The 18,489-nt window shown below is 39.7% G+C and overlaps 1 long non-coding RNA gene across 1 annotated transcript; it reads right to left on the bottom strand.

Annotated features, from left to right (window-relative positions):
* Positions 1–7,661: 7,661 nt before the first annotated feature.
* LOC140149822 (uncharacterized) lies at positions 7,662–17,399 on the bottom strand. Its single transcript, XR_011858742.1, has 3 exons — positions 17,136–17,399; positions 8,818–8,915; positions 7,662–7,727 (listed from the first exon to the last, which is right to left on the bottom strand). It is a non-coding gene; the product is annotated as an uncharacterized lncRNA (long non-coding RNA).
* Positions 17,400–18,489: the final 1,090 nt, after the last annotated feature.

Here is an 18,489-nt window from a genome sequence, read left to right as displayed (position 1 = left end):
CCCCCCCCCCCCCTTTGCGCACGCCACTGATGGGAGACTAGTTTTTGTAAACTGAATCAAATACCCTGAATAAAGATGCCGGTGCTGCGCGATGATCCCGTTGCCATGAAAAACCAGTGGTTCATCACGTTTTGACCGTGACAGAGTCGTAGTATACTATGATATCATGGTGATAGTACTTATATACACTCGGTGTGCATTGAGGTTAATTTGCATGTTGGTATTTTCGTATTTGCATAATGTTAGGAGAAAATAACCCGTTCATTTGATGAAGGTATCCAAGGCTGTATTTAACAGATTGGTACTGGCGTCTGCTCCGGATTGATACTTGCATGGGATCTGTGTTTAGGGCTTAGGGGGCCCTCGGAAAGGGGGTGGGTCCCAATTATACGGAGGGGGGGGGGGGAAGTTTTTAAAGAAAAACAAATTGATGACCAAAATATAGAGAGTCACAAATGACCACAGATAGTGTGTTTAATTTATTCAAAAAGACTGATTTCAATAAAATTTTAGCGTAGGGGTAAGTAGGTGTATCGGTGAGGGGGGGGGGGTCGCAATTTCATTGACGCTCACTTTTTGTAAATTTGGATCCCCCACATCCAAAGAAAATTCTAGCCATAGGTGGTAGGCCTACTTTCGTTAGTTTAAATGGTCGTTCCGTGCGAGACACGCTTGGGTCTTGATATGACCAAGCTCAAACAAAATGTTGAAGCCAGGCTAAAGAGCATTGGCCTACAGAAAAATAGGAGGCACGTGTGTTTTGGGCATCTTGCAATATTATACTTCATAAAAGGCACAGAAAAACAATAGGAAAACGGTGGCAAATAGTATGCACAATTTCCTGCTCGCTGTTGTCACGTTTTAGACAATATTTCAGTGTTTTTTAAACTATGCCACAGAATTAAGCCTATGCGGTTTCCAAATTCCAAAATGATCTGGCCTGTCATTGTGTGTCAGGTAATGGATGGGGGCATTTTAAAGGTACGCGGCCCTATGGGTTTCAGGGGGTTGGTTTGGAGTTTAAAGGGTACATGTTGGAGTTTCGTAGATGTCATGGGGTTTAAGGGCATGTGTTGTGGTTTACAGCTACAGGTACAGGTTGGGGATTTAGGGCAGGGCCTTCATATTGGGGTTTAAGGGTAGGCCTACAGGTTGGGTTTGGGTTTTAAAGGCAAGCCTGACTTGAGGGTAGAGTTTTAAAGGTACATATGTTGGGGTTAGGCCTACGTATGGTCTACAGTTTGGGGACAAGGGCCTACATGTTGGGGTTTAGGGAAGGGTAGGCCTACAGGTTGGGTTTGGGTTTAAAGGGCAGGTCTGACTTGTGGGAGTTTTTAAGGTACACGTACATGTGGGGTTTAAGGGTAAATGTTGGGCTCTAAGGGTATGCCTACGTTTGGGGGTTAAGGGTACGTGTCGGGGTTTAAGGGTACATGCGGTTGGGCTTTAAGGGTACATGTTTGTATGTTGGGTTTCAGGGACTGGTTGGGGTTCAAGGCAGTTCAGGTTGGGTTTAAGGATAGGCCTTGGCCTACGTGTTGGGGTTTAAAGGTGCAGTTTGGGGAATAATGGTACCTACTACGTGTTGGGGTTTAAGGGTAGGCCTACAGGTTGGGTTTGGGTTTAAAGGGTAGGTCTGACTTGTTGGACATATAGGTACATATAGTTTGGGGACCAGGGCCTACATGTTGGGGGTTAAGGAAGGGTACAGATAGGTTGGGTTTGGGTTTAAAGGTTAGGGCTAACTTGTTGGGAATTTTAAAGGTACATGTTTGGGTTTAAGGGTAAGTGTTGGGGTTTAAGGTTAGTCCTGCGTTTTGGAGGTTAAGGGTACGTGTTAGGGTTTAAGGGTACAAGTAGTTAGGCTTTAAGGGTACGTGTTTGTTGGGTTTAAGGGTACTGTTTGGGGTTTAAGGTAATTCAGGTTGGGTTTTAGGGTACGGATTCTAGGTTTAATGGCATGTTGGGGATGGGCTGGGTTTTCATTTGTATCCATCAATTTTGTTTGTGGTAGTCATAGTACTTCCATTGGCCTCCAAACACCCATTATTGATCTGATATATTGCTTCCTTCTTGAATGCCTGTCTTTAACAAGTTTGGATGGTCACTTTCTCTTTGAATTTCAATTAACAATACATTCCACATTTATTTATGAAATGTTTGTAATTTAAACCAAAATTCATGACTTTTCAAGGCAGTACAGGACACGCATTATGAAAGCACAAGCCTTACGAAACTACAACGCTGAAAGTGGTTTTGGAATAACATAATTATTTTGATTTAGCAAACACATAACACATTTTATGATTTAGAATTAATTATTTGTGAAGATTTCATGATAGTGACCCAATAGTGATGTCAAAAATAGACATATCACATCCAGTCTCCTCCCTGAACCTTTCCATGATTTTTGTGCCTTTTTCAACAAAAAAAATATGTCATGAATTTTGCCGACATATTGCAACACTGGTGAATATATTTATAACCCTGATGATAGTCATGATACCTGGTAAGAGACAGTAAAACATGCAATAATTACACTGGCTAATGTTTAATTTCTCTCTTGAACTGTTTATTATTATAGCATCATAATAGAACACTTAAAATTGAAATACTAAAAGTTACATAATTTCTCGTTTACATACAATAATAGCAATCATGTACTTGTGCAATTATTAGAACCACTCAACCATCTGTTTTTATGCATGTCACAATATACATACACATGCAATTTACTAACAATATTTTTCTTTGTTCCCATCAATCAAATTTGGTTTGGTACACAAACTCAGTCAAGTAATAGATAACTTTATTTTTCTATAAATGATATTTAATGTAACTGGTATGTTTTCAATTGACTATGATTTATATTTTCATTTAATTTATTATATTTAAGGGGTACTACACCCTGCCCAATTTGTGCCTATTTTTGCATTTTTCTCAAAATTATAGAGCATTGGTGACAAGTAAGATATGTATATTATAGGGGCAAGGACTACAACTGCTACACTGGAAATTTAATTTCAGCACAGACAACAGTTGTGGAGTTACAGTCACAAATGAGGGAAAACCAATATTTTATCAATAAATCAATAACTACTTGCCTTGAGTTGCTGAATTTTCAGTGCAGTAGTTGTAGTCCTTGCCCCTATAATATACATATCTTACTTGTCACCAATGCGCTATAATTTTCGAGAAAAACACAAAAATAGGCAAAAAAATTGGCTAGGGGTGTAGTACCCCCTTAAAGGGACTGTGCATTCTCAGAAATGCATAATGGGCTAGTATTCCAGTTGAAATCCACAGGGGAGTATATTTTTCAAATGTAACTGGTCAGGGTTTATCATTTTGAAACCCATACTCCCCTCTGTATTATGGCTTTACCTATATCTTCCACAGCTGGAGTGAGTATTTCAAATGAAGTTACCCAATGGTTTATTCTATTCAAAACTCATACTCCCTCTTTGAAAGACTTTAGCTAAATCTTCCACAGGGTGGTGTGGATTTTAAATGGAATGGCCCAAAAGTTACTAATCCAAGATAAAAGTATACATTTTTGGAAAGGAAATTATCTAAATATAAATACAAATTTGGGGTGAAAAGAACAATTTTGAAGAAAATAAGAAAAAACCTCATGATTTTGCCTAAAATTGTTTGGAACACACTATAGGAAGGAAAAATCCAAAATTTGGATTTTGTGTTTTTTTTGTAACCTAGAATCGAGCTTAGGCCTTATTTTGAATTATTGACCAAATAAGACGAAAATTCAAAAATTCAAAAATAAGACTAATATCCAAATCATGAAAAACCGTTCCATGAATGGAGTGTCTAATTACAAAAAAACCCATGAAATCCAAATTTGGGTACAGTGTGTTCCAAATAATTTAAGGCAAAACAATGTGCTTTTTTGAAGTTTCTTCAAAAAAATACTTTTTGCATAACAAAAATATATACTTGCATTAAATTTTGTTTAATTTAAAGTTACAGCACTTTTAATTAATGCATTTCTGAGAATACACAGTCCCCTTAATATGACACTTTGAATAAAACTTACTTTTAATCATATATGGCAGATTTATCCAAGATTCTCACTCTGACTTGATGCTCATTCATTTGAAACAAAAATGTTGGGGGAGGGGGCTCAAATTAAATTTTAACAGGGGTGTGCTGATGGCAATCTGAAACCCCTACCAATCTTAAGGGATTTTTTTTACCTAAAAACTGCTGATTTGACAATTTTTTTTAAATCAGGTCATATTGTAACATTTGCTGAGGAGAACAACCTCATGTTTTTCAAAACTTAACACACAATGTTCACAATACTCTCCATACAAGGCGTGCTGGACCGACACCAGTCACATTTGAAGGAGTGGCTCACATTGGCGGCTTATGTGCTGGTATTATACAGTGATTTTCTTTTTATTGCATCATTTGCTCAGGCCAAATTTAAAAGAGGACATATCTGACAGTGAAAACTAACATTTTGTGGAAAAGAAGTTAAATTCTATCTCTAATGGAAATGTTATAATGTTGCAATGTGGGTAGCTGTAAGGGCTATCTAGAAACACATTACATTTAACTTTTTGCTGATTTCAATCTGCATAATTTTCAATTATGACTAATTTTTTGGACAAGTCAAAATTAGCTCTAATTAATTATGCAGATTGAAATTTGCAAAACTTTTAAAGAAGTTCCTTACTGTTACCTAGCAAATTAAATTAATATACAGGGTGTTCCAGAAAAAGATTACAAGGTGAATGAATTTTGACATAAGCTGACAAATAAGCATCCAACTCCAAAACATAAAAAACAGCATGTAGCTCCTCTTATTCTGCATCTTACACACTTGAATCGGTTGATTGATTGCAAAGATATGAGCGATTACATAACATACATCTCAATTCATTTCATTAAGTTTGAAAGAAAGATCATTCAACACAATGCACACTAATGCTTATCAATTGACTTTGTGTTTTGTTTGGTGAAATTCTTTTTATTCTTCTTACACAATCTGTGTTTTGCTAAACATGTAATAAACTTTTGTTAAAATGTGAAAATACTATGTGATATTAAAGCTTGAATCTAAAATGGTGCTTGGTACTTGTAAATATATTTTTTTTTTTTTTTTAATATAATTATTGCATAAAGAATTATTGTATAAAGAATTCCAGCTGACAAAAAAAGTTTTCTCACACAATAATTAATGTTTTGGAATTTTCCAAGAAATGGCTATGTAAAATGTAAATCTTTTAAAATTTGAACATAATGTTGCATGGTATCAAAATTACACGTAAAGATGTACAAGCACTTGATCATTGTCATTCTTGGCTCACATGTTCTTTGGAAAGTTGCAATATAACATATTGCACAACACAAAAATTAAAGCTGGAAAGCTTACAAAAATCAAAGTTTTCTTGGACAAAATGTTGCTTCAAATATTGCCATGAATGCAAAGTTTTAACTTAAAAAATTAAAACATTAAACATAATATAGCACAGTATAAAAATTAGAAGCTCTAAGCTTAATCATGTATTTCTTGGGTTTTGAAAGTTTAACATATTGCGTAAAGAATTAAATCTGTTAATTGTATAGCTATCCAATTTCTGCAATCCATGTTAAGTTTCTTACAATTCAGGCACTGTGTATCAAAGTAAAGGCAGATCAAATGTTATATTCACTCACGTTTTTCACCTTCAGTGCAAGCATGAGTAACATAATACCATCGTATAAAATAGATCAGAGGACTGAATTGAATGAGATACACAAACTTTACGAAGGGGTGAGCAAGTGTGACAAAAGTGCCTGTTAATCAAACTTGGAATGAGTTGTTGATGTGTGCATTGTGTGATCAATCACTCATTTCTTTGCATCCAGCCAACCGAATTAAAATAAAATTTGTGTATAATGTGCACAATGAGCTACCCACTGCTTTTAAAATATTTTGATGATATTGTCTATTTCTGGAGATGTTTTCTGGGACACCCTGTACTGTGAGAATATAATTATAATAATTTGCATCCCTTTCAGTGTTTGACTTTGCTAATTCCAGCCTAATTGGAGTTAGCTGAAAGTTATGAAAGTTCCATGTCTGAATTTCATTGCTGTGTTAATGAAAATTGATCAAGAAACCTTTACATTCAAACCAATTTTTTTACCCAAATTATTTTTGGCAACAACAAAAACATTCTTCAGTAAAAAATTTTATTTTTAAAAAACTAGATATCATGCTGGCGAGTTACGTAATTAATCGGATTAACTACCATAGCAATATAGGTGCAAACAATTTTGAATATACCGCTGCACTACAAGCAGGTTGCACTCATCACCTGTCGTCAATCATATAGTAGATTGAATACAATACCGCTCTTTTCAAAGAGACTAATCTTACAGGTGCAAGTGATTAGCATTTCTTTGACATCTATGGTTCAATGCAGAGGTACCGCATGAACGTAGTAGTGCAGCGCGATATAATCAAAAATTGTTTGTACCTATTGCTATGGTAGTTAATCCGATTATTACGTAACTTCGCCAGCGTATAGATATCTAGGACCATTTACTTTTTAAAATTTTGATCAACTTCACCAAAAAAAAAATGAAAATTGAGCGAAAAATCAGGCTTTTTTTCATGTTTTTTTTTTCCGCAAAATTGAGCATTTTTCAACCAGTTGTAATTTTGTAAAGAATTTTTTTGGTACAATGCCCATGAAAATTTGGGTAAAATTGTTTTTTAATTTTCTCCATAACTGAGCATTTTTGCCCAAATTTGACCTCGCATATGAATTCATCAAGTCTTTGTCATTTTAAAAGACCAAAAATTTAGCAGTTATGAGGCCCATAATTCCCTGAGGGTTAAGACCAACCTTAAGAATTATTTTTTTTTCTGTTATGTGACTATATGGTAATACCAGTTATATTCACCAGATAGCCAGCTCACATAAAATCATCACTTCAAATCACAGATGTTCCAATATCTGTGTTCAAATACAATGTTAACAGCTCTCCTAGCAATCATGCTAGAGAATGATTTGACCACTAAGCCTAGCATCATACTAGAGAGTGAGTAACCACTCCCTTTAAAATCTAGACGACAAAGCCTGTCACAAGGATCCATGATTGGCCCTGTTACATGTATGTCATTCACCATAATATTATACACTTGTCAATCAAGAAACCTCTCTATATGTTACGGTGATGACATTCAGTTATACAGATATTTTAATGTATCTTATCCAAACTCCATGAAAACAGCCTCATCTAGCATCACTGAATAAAACACTGGATGACCATAAAATCTCTGGAAGCTAAATGATGAGGAGATAGAGTTTTCTATGCTAACAGTTGGCTAACAGTTGGCGATGATTCCATCAATCCAGCTCTGCAATCCAGTATGCAACCTCTGTGTTATATTTGATACACAGATGACAGTGGCTGCACATATCATATACATTGTATCCCTGTAATCTATTATAAATTAGCAACTACATAAAATATCAATTGGTTTCAAGGACCATGGCATCTACTATCTGGTGGTTTGTGCCTTGATCTTGTCCCAAATGGACTATGGCAATGGATTGTTATTAAGTTCCAATAATGACATCCAAAGACTTCAGGGCAGTTCTTATTTGCTGCATTCTTGATTCTCTATACTCTCTTGTTCTTTGTGTTAAAAGGCTGCTTCAATCTGCAAACTATTGAAGGAATCCTTACTCCTTAGACAGTGCTAGTGCCTGCAGAAAAGTTATTAATGAGAATAACATGAATATTAATAATAATTAACACAACATTTTCAGACCTTCCTTTTATTTAAGAAATAAAGGGTAATGCATTATCCTTTACACCCAAATAATGTGTCCTCACCCATTATTTAGACGTTTTTACTGCCAAGGACACATTATTTGCGTGTAAAGGATAATGCTGCACCCTTTATTTCTATTCTATTACCAGAAAATAGTGCGATTTAAAGAGAAAATATCATTTTTTGGCACAAATATTTTCAGTTGTTTACTTCAAGGTGGAGCGTGTATCGCGGAAATATTGCACAGCGTAATGCTGTGCGTAGAGTGTGTTCTGGCGCTTGACCCATTATTGCAGAATAATGGGCTCTCATGTGACGTGTTTTAACAAATCACAGTACGCGATTTTGAATAATGGGTCGTAAGAGTAATAGAATTATAAATAAGTCACAGAATTTTTAAAAATTATATACGGTAGATATTTAAGGTGGCAAACTTAACTATGGTGTTGTGCACAGAATTGCTTTAAAATTATCGTACAGGATGTGATTTTTCAAAACAGCTTCTTGACTTATGCAAATTCACAAAATCCCATTTAAATACTTTTCTTTGCTGATTTAAGTTAAATGAACATAATGGATTTGACATAGCTAGCTATTGTATCTGTAAGGTGTAGTATTTGAGTTAGCTATCTGAAAATACATATAGACAAAATGCCACCTAAAATGGTCAATATGTTCTATGTACGTCTTTCATAAGGCGAGTTAGATGGTAGCATGAACTAGCAGCATTTGCATTCGAATATTGAGACAAGTAAAGCTGACACACATGAGGAATGGTATTGGTTTTATAAAGGAAATCCCAATGATTGATATAAGTAGTGTCATTTCCACCCCATTTGCATGATGTTTTTTGGGAGGGTTAAAATGGCAAAACTATTGCTTAGATATATTAAAAAATAAATCAAGGAATATCAAGAAATAATTGCAAATTTTCATTTATGAAACTTGCAAATCTAAGCTAAACTTATTTAACATTCGGCCGAAAATTCTGCCCAAAACATATAGTGTAAACCTTAACTCACCTCTAGGAAGATCAATTGCAAAACATCAGATGCCCTGACACCCGAACTCGCAGCCAATGGCTTCACATGTTCATTTACTTCATGAAGTTTGCACCATTCTTTAAAATATAAAACACAAAAAACATAAATGTTACATGTGGGTAAAATATAGAAGATTAAAATTGTGCTTTACAAGATACCCATGAACACCGCAACTTTGTCACAGGTGGGACAGGATAGTAAAGATGATTTGATTTAAACAATACCACATTCCCTTGTAGACCACAACTTTGTCACGGGTGGGAAGGGACACCTAAATCATAATTTTAATTGTGCTATACAACATTCCTTGTATACCACAACTTTGTCACAGGAGGGACAGGACACTAGAAATAATTTACATTATATAGCACAATAGATAGTGTCCTGTTCCACCCATGATAAAGTTGTAGTATACATGGGAGTGTTGTATAGCTCAATGGAAATCATCTTTGTGCTCTGTTCCACCCATGATAAAGTTGTAGTATACATGGGAGTGTTGTATAGCTCAATGGAAATCATCTTTGTACTCTGTTCCACCCATGATAAAGTTGTAGTATACATGGGAGTGTTGTATAGCTCAATGGAAATCATCTTTGTGCTCTGTTCCACCCATGATAAAGTTGTAGTATACATGGGAGTGTTGTATAGCTCAATGGAAATCATCTATAGTACTCTGTTCCACCCATGATAAAGTTGTAGTATACATGGGAGTGTTGAATAGCTCAATGGAAATCATCTTTGTGCTCTGTTCCACCCATGATAAAGTTGTAGTATACATGGGAGTGTTGTATAGCTCAATGGAAATCATCTACAGTACTCTGTTCCACCCATGATAAAGTTGTAGTATACATGGGAGTGTTGTATAGCTCAATGGAAATCATCTACAGTACTCTGTTCCACCCATGATAAAGTTGTAGTATACATGGGAGTGTTGTATAGCTCAATGGAAATCATCTTTGTACTCTGTTCCACCCATGATAAAGTTGTAGTATACATGGGAGTGTTGTATAGCTCAATGGAAATCATCTTTGTACTCTGTTCCACCCATGATAAAGTTGTAGTATACATGGGAGTGTTGAATAGCTCAATGGAAATCATCTTTGTGCTCTGTTCCACCCATGATAAAGTTGTAGTATACATGTGAGTGTTGTATAGCACAATGGAAATCATCTATAGTACTCTGTTCCACCCATGATAAAGTTGTAGCATACATGGGAGTGTTGTATAGCTCAATGGAAATCATCTATAGTACTCTGTTCCACCCATGATAAAGTTGTAGTATACATGGGAGTGTTGTATAGCTCAATGGAAATCATCTTTGTGCTCTGTTCCACCCATGATAAAGTTGTAGTATACATGGGAGGGTTGTATGATAAAGTTGTAGTATACATGGGAGGGTTGTATGATAAAGTTGTAGTATACATGGGAGTGTTGTATAGCTCAATGGAAATCATCTTTGTGCTCTGTTCCATCCATGATAAAGTTGTAGTATACATGGGAGTGTTGTATAGCTGAATGGAAATCATCTATAGTACACTGTTCCACCCATGATAAAGTTGTAGTATACATGGGAGTGTTGTATAGCTCAATGGAAATCATCTTTGTGCTCTGTTCCACCTGTGATAAAGTTGCAGCCTAGTATACATGGGAATGTTGTATAGCACAGTGGAAATCATCAATAGTACTCTGTTCCACCTGTGATAAAGTTGTAGTATACATGGGAGTGTTGTATATCACAATGGAAATCATCTATAATGCTCCGTTCCACCTGTGACAAAGTTGTAGTATACATGGGAGTGTTGTATAGCACAATGGAAATCATCTATAGTGCTCTGTTCCACCTGTGATAAAGTTGTAGTATACATGGGAGTGTTGTATTGCACAATGGAAATCATCTATAGTACTCTGTTCCACCTGTGATAAAAGTTGTAGTATACATGGGAATGTTGTATAGCACAATGGAAATCATCTATAGTGATAATATTGTTGTACACATGAGAGTGTGGTACACACATGTAGCACAATGGGAATCATGAACTTCAATGTCCTGTTTCACTTGTGAGCATGATAAAGTTGTGGCATACACTAGAGTGTTTATTCTAGTCTTTTGTTGCCTACTGAAAAGTTGAACGAAGATAATTTCTGTTTTTGGTTTCGGGAGTTATGTTAATTTCTGACATGAAAACGTGACATGAGAGAGTTGATGCTAATACAGACAAGAGAAGTGTCTAAATTTTATGGTCGTAAATTAGCGATAAATTGTACGGCTTCAATTGACTTGCGTGGGGTGTATAGGTACTTCCGCCTAGGCGGAGTGTGGCTCATGAAAAAAGCCCAGCATAGAAATATACACTAATCAGTGTTGCCACGCAATTACGATACTTGTTCGTGCAATCGCGAAAAAATAGGTCATATGATTATGTAGAGATGAAGCGGGAATTCTTTTCAGTCAAAATACACCTTAAAACTTGTGTGTCCGAGATAGTAACTCAGGGCCCGACTGTAACTCGGGCCCGACTTAGTAACTCGGGTGCGAGATAGTAACTCAGGGCCCGACTTAGTAACCCGGGCCTCAACTCGGGACCCGAGATAGTAACTCAGGGTCCAAGATAGTAACTCCGCCCCGACTTAGTAACTCGATATCTGAGTTAGTAAGTTGGGCCCGGATTTAGTATCTTGGGTCCAAGATAGGCCCGAGATAGTATCTCAGACTTAGTAACTCTGGGTCCAAGATAGTACTCGGGGTCCGAGATAGTAACTTGGGGCCTCGACTTAGTAACTCAGGGTCTAAGACAGTAACTTCGGGGCCTCGACTTAGTAACTCGGTGCCTCGACTTAGTAACTCGGGGTCGAGATAGTAACTCGGGGCCCGACTTATTAACTTCGGGGTCAGAGATAGTAACTTGGGGCCTCGACTTAATAACTTGGGGTCTGAAACAGTAACACGGACCATGCGAGATAGTAACTTCGGGGTCTGAGATAGTAATTCAGGGCCCGACCTAGTAACTCGGGGTCCGAGATAGTAATTCGGGCCTTGACTTAGTAACTTCGGGGTCCGAGATAGTAACTTGGGGCCTCAACTTAGTAACTTGGTATCCGAGATAGTAACACGGACCCTATATAGTAACTCGGGGTCCGAGATAGTAATTCGGGCCCCGGACTTTATAACTCAGGGTCCGAGATAGTAACTCGGGGTCAGAGATAGTAAGTCGGGCCTCGACTTAGTAACTTCGGGGTCTGAGATAGTAACACTGACCCGAGATAGTAACTCGGGGTACGAGATAGTAACTGGGGGCCTCGACTTAATAACTTCGGGTCTGAAACAGTAACACGGACCCGAGATAGTAACTTCGGGTCTGAGATAGTAATTCAGGGCCCGACTTAGTAACTTCGGTACGAGTAGTAACTTCGGGTCCGAGATAGTAATTCGGGCCTCGACTTAGTAACTTGGTATCCGAGATAGTAACACGGACCCTATATAGTAACTTCGGGGTCCGAGATAGTAATTCGGACCCCGGACTTTATAAACTCAGGGTCCGAGATAGTAACTCGGGGTCAGGGATAGTAAGTCGGGGCCTCGACTTAGTAACTTCGGGGTCTGAGATAGTAACACTGACCCGAGATAGTAACTTCGGGTCCGAGATAGTAACTTGGGCCTCGACTTAATAACTCGGGGTCTGAAACAGTAACACGGACCCCGAGATAGTAACTCGGGGCCTGAGCTAGTAATCCAGGGGCCCGACTTAGTAACTCGAGGTGCGAGGTAGTAACTTCGGGGTCCGAGATAGTAATTCGGGCCTCGACTTAGTAACTTGGGGTCTGAGATAGTAACTTCGACCCGACTTAGTAACTCGGGGTCTGAGATAGTAACTCGGGGCCTCGACTTAGTAACTTCGGGGTCCGTGATAGTAACTCGGGGCCTCGACTTATTAACTTCGGGTCTGAGATAGTAACACGCACCCAGAGATTGTAACTTCGGGGTCTGAGATAGTAACTTCGGGCCCCGACTTAGTAATTAGGGGTTAGAGATAGTAACTTCGGGGCCTCAACTTAGTAACGTGGGGTCTGAGATTGTAACACAGACCCCAAGATAGTAACCCGGGGTCCGAGATAGTAACTCAGGCCTCAACTTAGTAACTCGGGTCTGAAATAATAACACGGACCCTGATATTGTAACTTGGGGTCCAAGATAGTAACTCGGGCCCCGACGTAGTAACTGGGGGTCAGAGATAGTAACTCGGGGCCTCGACTTAGTACCTCGGGGTCCAAGATAGTAACTTGGGGCCTCAACTTAGTAACTTGGTATCTGAGATAGTAACACAGACCCAAGATAGGAACTCGGGGTCCGAGATAGTAATTCGGGCCCCGACATAGTAACTCGGAGGCCGAGATAGTAACTTGGGGCCCGAGATACTAATTGGGGGTCCTGAATTACTATCTCAGACCCCGAGTTACTATCTTGGGTCCGTGTTAATGTTTCAGACCCCGAGTTATTAAGTCGAGGCCCCAAGTTACTATCTCGGACCCCGAAGTTAATAAGTCGGGCCCGAAGTTACTATCTCGACACCGAAGTTAATAAGTCAGGGCCGAGTTACTATCTCAGACCCGAGTTACTATCTCGGCGTCAGTGTTACTATCTCAGACCCGAGTTACTAAGTCGAAGCCCCAAGTTACTATCTCGACCCGAGTTACTATCTCGGGTCAGTGTTACTATCTCAGACTCCGAGTTACTAAGTCGAGGCCCCGAAGTTACTGTCTCGGTACCGAGTTACTAAGTTGGGGCCCCAAGTTACTAACTCGGACCCTGAGTTACTATCTCGTGGTCCGTGTTACTATCTCAGACCCCGAGTTACTAAGTTGAGGCCCCGAGTTAGTATCTCGGACCCCGTGTTATTATATCTCTGACCCCAAGTTATTAAGTCGGAACCCCGAGTTACTATCTAAGGGCCCTGTGTTACTAAGTTGGGGCCCGAGTTACTATATCAGACCCTGAATTAGTATCTCGGGACCCTGAGCTACTATCTCGGACCCCCAATTAGTATCTCGGGGTCCCAAGTTATTATCTCGGACTCCGAGTTACTAAGTCGGGGGCCCGACTTACTATCTCTGACCCTGAGTTACCGTACTATCCCGGACCCTGAGTTATAAAGTCGGGGGCCCGAATTACTATCTCGGACCCCGAGTTACTATCTCGGGTCTGTGTTACTATCTCAGATACCAAGTTACTAAGTTGAGGCCCCAAGTTACTATCTCGGACCCCGAGTTACTAAGTCGAGGCCCCGAGTTACTATCTCTGACCGCCAGTTACTACGTCCGGGGCCCCGAGTTACTATCTTGGACCCCGAGTTACAATCTCCGGGTCCGTGTTATTATCTCAGACCCGAGTTACTAAGTCGACGCCCGAGTTACTATCTCGGACCCCGGGTTACTATCTCGGGGTCCGTGTTACTATCTCAGACCCCAAGTTACTAAGTTGAGGCCCCGAGTTACTATCTCTAACCCCCAATTACTAAGTCGGGGCCCGAAGTTACTATCTCGGACCCCGAGTTACAATCTCGGGTGCGTGTTACTATCTCAGACCCGAGTTAATAAGTCGAGGCCCCGAGTTACTATCTCGGACCCCGAGTTACTAAGTCGAGGCCCCGGTTTACTATCTCAGACCCCGAGTTACTAAGTCGGGGCCCGAGTTACTATTTCGGACCCCGAGTTACTAAGTTGGGGCCCTAAGTTACTAAGTTGGGGCCCCCAAGTTAGTAACTCAGACCCGAGTTACTATCTCGTTGTCCGTGTTACTATCTCAGACCCCGAGTTACTAAGTTGAAGCCCGAGTTACTATCTCGGTACCGAGTTACTAAGTTGGGGCCCCAAGTTACTCAGACCCGAGTTACTATCTCGTTGTCCGTGTTACTATCTCAGACCCCGAGTTACTAAGTTGAGGCCCGATTTACTATCTCGGACCCCGAGTTATTATATCTCTGACCCCAAGATATTAAGTCGAACCCTGAGTTACTATCTAAGGGCCCGTGTTATTAAGTCGGGGCCCGAGTTACTATATCAGACCCTGAATTAGTATCTCGGGACCTTGAGCTACTATCTCGGATCCCAAAGTAGTATCTCGGGGACCCGAATTGCTATCTCGGACTCCGAGTTACTAAGTCGGGCCCCGACTTACTATCTCGGACCCTGAGTTACTATCCCGGACCCCGAGTTATAAAGTCGGGGCCTGATTATATCTCGGACCCCGAGTTACTATCTTGGGGTCCGTGTTACTATTTCAGATACCAAGTTACTAAGTTGAGGCCCCAAGTTACTATCTCAGACCCGAGTTACTAAGTCGAGGTCCGTGTTACTATCTCAGACCCGAGTTACTAAGTCGAGGCCCCAAGTTACTATCTCAGACCCAGAGTTACTAAGTCGGGGCCCGAGTTACTTAAAGTCGAGTTACTATCTCGGGGTCCAAGTTACTGTTTCAGACCCCGAGTTACTAAGTAATTAAGGGCCCAGGGTGTAGACATCACCCTGGGTGTAGACATAATTATTGCACAGTCCCTATAGTATTGTGTTGTCGTGGATACATGGTAGTTGATAAATTACTCGATCAAATCATTTGGATAACGGGTACTACACCCTGCCCAATTTTGTGCCTATTTTTACATTTTTCTCAAAATTATAGAGCATTGGTGACAAGTAAGATATGTATATTATAGGGCAAGGACTACAACTGCTACACTGGAAATTTTTATTTCAGCACAGACAGCAGTTGTGGAGTTACAGTAAAAAATTAGGGAAAACCAATATTTGATCAATAAATCAATAACTACTTGCCTTGAGTTGCTGAATTTTCAGTGCAGTAGTTATAGTCCTTGTCTCTATAATATACATATCTAGGCCCTATATCTTACTTGTCACCAATGCACTATGATTTTTGAGAAAAACACAAAAATAAGCAAAAAATTGGCTAGGAGTGTAGTACCCCCTTAAACATAATAGATCCCACACAATTTAAAACCAACATAACCCAACATCTACAAGAAATCTATAGACTAAAATTTGCATGCATGCGCATATCAACCTAACCGCTTTTACTCCTCTAGGACTGTTGGGCAGTATCAAGATCAAGATGATGTGCAAATTCCAAGTTAGACTTCATCATGTTCTTGCTGTCATTGACATATTTGTAGAGACGACTAGAGTCCCCGCTATATGTCGAATGTATGGACTACCTAGGGTAGCCCGAAACATCATGGCCCTGTTCCTTCCTCACTAGGGCCATGAATGCCCTACGTCGTAAAAGCGGGCACCGTGAACTCACGTCATGTGATGACGCCACACTGACGGCATCTATTTATAGAAAGAATTCAAAACATTTTCCATCCTCAAATGTGCTCAAAATTTACTGAACATGCACCAAATATGTTTTGTTTAAGTCTCATCTTCACGTGAGGAATGGTAGGAAGTGGTATTTATGAGAAAACGTGGTATTTGATGGGTAAACGGGACCAGATATGCTAAGGAGTCGCAGAGCGTCGTGCGGAGAAGGACAGTGGAAATCAGGGGTAGGCCTACAGCATTAAGGCCCAAAAGTCGGGGGTTGGTTTCCTGTGTTTTTCACTCCAGAGCTTGCAGAAAATCCAAATACATGGGGTGAAAATTAAATCTTGGGGTGAAAAATATTTTGCAGTGTAGTCAGGGGTAGGAGTACGGTCCAAAAGTAGCTAGAGGGTCAGTTTTCACCCCGAGCTTGCACATATTCCCAATAGAGGGTGAAAAATTAATATTTTTTAAATTTAGGGGGTCATTCACCCCGCTACCCCTGGTGGAAATCGTAGTGACGGACGTGTGAGTACCTCGTCCTCGGGCTAGGACTAGGGAGCCAATTGTCAAAAGCCGTAACTCACACATATTGTACGATACACCTATCGAATGTGTGTCATCGGTCCAGTCATCGGCCTTGTAGGAACCCATGGATTAGGTCCATGTACACATACGATGGGTGTACCCCGCTAGAGTCCCGGACTAGATTATACTATGTAGTATGTACAGTACTCGGAGAACGTGGTTGTGTATATTTTTTCTGTATACGTCGCTATTTATAGAAAGGATAAATCAACTTGAGAAAATATTGTGACTTGCTCAAGTTGTTATACTCGCGTACATACTCACACTGTACAGAGTTGTACAGTATGTACAGTGCAGTGAGTGCAGAAACTATCACAGCTTTTGGTATTAATATTGGTAAGCTTACACTACCATAATTCATTGCAACTGGTAAGAAACTGGACGAAATGTACACTTACTGTTGTTTAAAATGCTTGAATTCCGAAATTACTGGTTAGAAACTGGAACAAAAGTACACTTTTCTATAATACTGTGGTTTAAAATTCAACCGCCGTGTGTGTGTTAATTAATTTCACTGTGGTGACGAGCTAGATCTATTAATAACATCATTCACGATCTGTACGAGTCGATTATTAAAAAAATGTATGACGCGGATGACGTAGAGTTCATTAATATTCATATATACTACTACGATTTCATCATGAGAGGGGTCTGGCACACGACACCGGTTATCTATCTAGGCCTATATCTCTATTGACTTGTCATCATGCCTGCGTGTGAGCTGGGCTTGTCAGGCTGCCTGCTGAAAAGCTTCCATCCATAATGACGTAATAATTGAATATTCATTTCAATGATGGCGGATGTGGGAATATAATTGCGAAAGGTTGCGTTTTAGAGGGCGCACTACTGTTAAAAAATCATTGAAATGCTCCTGATCCTTCGGATGAAGAAAATAAGCTAAAATAGACCGATCTTCTGTATGTATAGTCCCGGGGCACACCGACACCGCCTGGCTAATAATTATTTGGTGCAGAAGGGACACTAAAATGAATACACGGGATCGATACACGTGAATTGCTATGCACGATTTTGATATCAGACGAAAATCTTCTGATACCGGGTTAGAAAATGATGAATATCTCCTCATGATTTTTTTCTCAAGAAACCAGATTTGGTCTCATAAACTTGGAAATACGTGTTGAACAGATATGATAGTCGCTAGAATGCGCTTTGAAAATTGGCCGTGCGCTTTGAACTCAAAATTTGACCATTTTATATTCCCCGGGGGGGCACTCACATTTCCCAGCTATACGGGTCACGATGTGCCGCGGCGACGACCCCCTTTTTCAGAGCCACTGGCCGTTCCTTAGACCCTCTGAATTCATTGTTTGCCCGCTCTGAAGCCCCAAAATTTTTCTAGCCGTTCCATAGACCCTCAGATCATCGATTTCCGCTCTCATCGGCATCTTGAGAGACGTGTTTTCTGTCCTACTATTTCAAGCCCAAAAGCAGACCCAAAAGCTACTTTTGCGAGCCCAAAAACTTCAAAGGGAATTTTCCATTAATTTCTTCCCCATTGAAACACATTGTAAGGAATAAGGTGAACTTTGGGTGGGATTTTGGGCTCCTTTAGTAGTGGCAACACTGGTTGACTGATAATACATACTGCAGTTACTGTCCGTTTTCCCAGAGAAGATGTAATAAAGAGGAGGTTGATAAAGCTATCCTCAAACAAAATATGTGTGAGACCGTTACACTCAAAGTAAATGATGAATCACCCTATTTAGCTGCTTAACAATAGAATACCACAAT

The sequence above is a fragment of the Amphiura filiformis genome, chromosome 4, assembly GCF_039555335.1.
Source record: "Amphiura filiformis chromosome 4, Afil_fr2py, whole genome shotgun sequence".
Taxonomy (NCBI): Eukaryota; Metazoa; Echinodermata; class Ophiuroidea; order Amphilepidida; family Amphiuridae; genus Amphiura; species Amphiura filiformis.
Note: the sequence above shows the minus strand (reverse complement) of the source record. Positions and strands in the feature narration are given on the sequence as shown.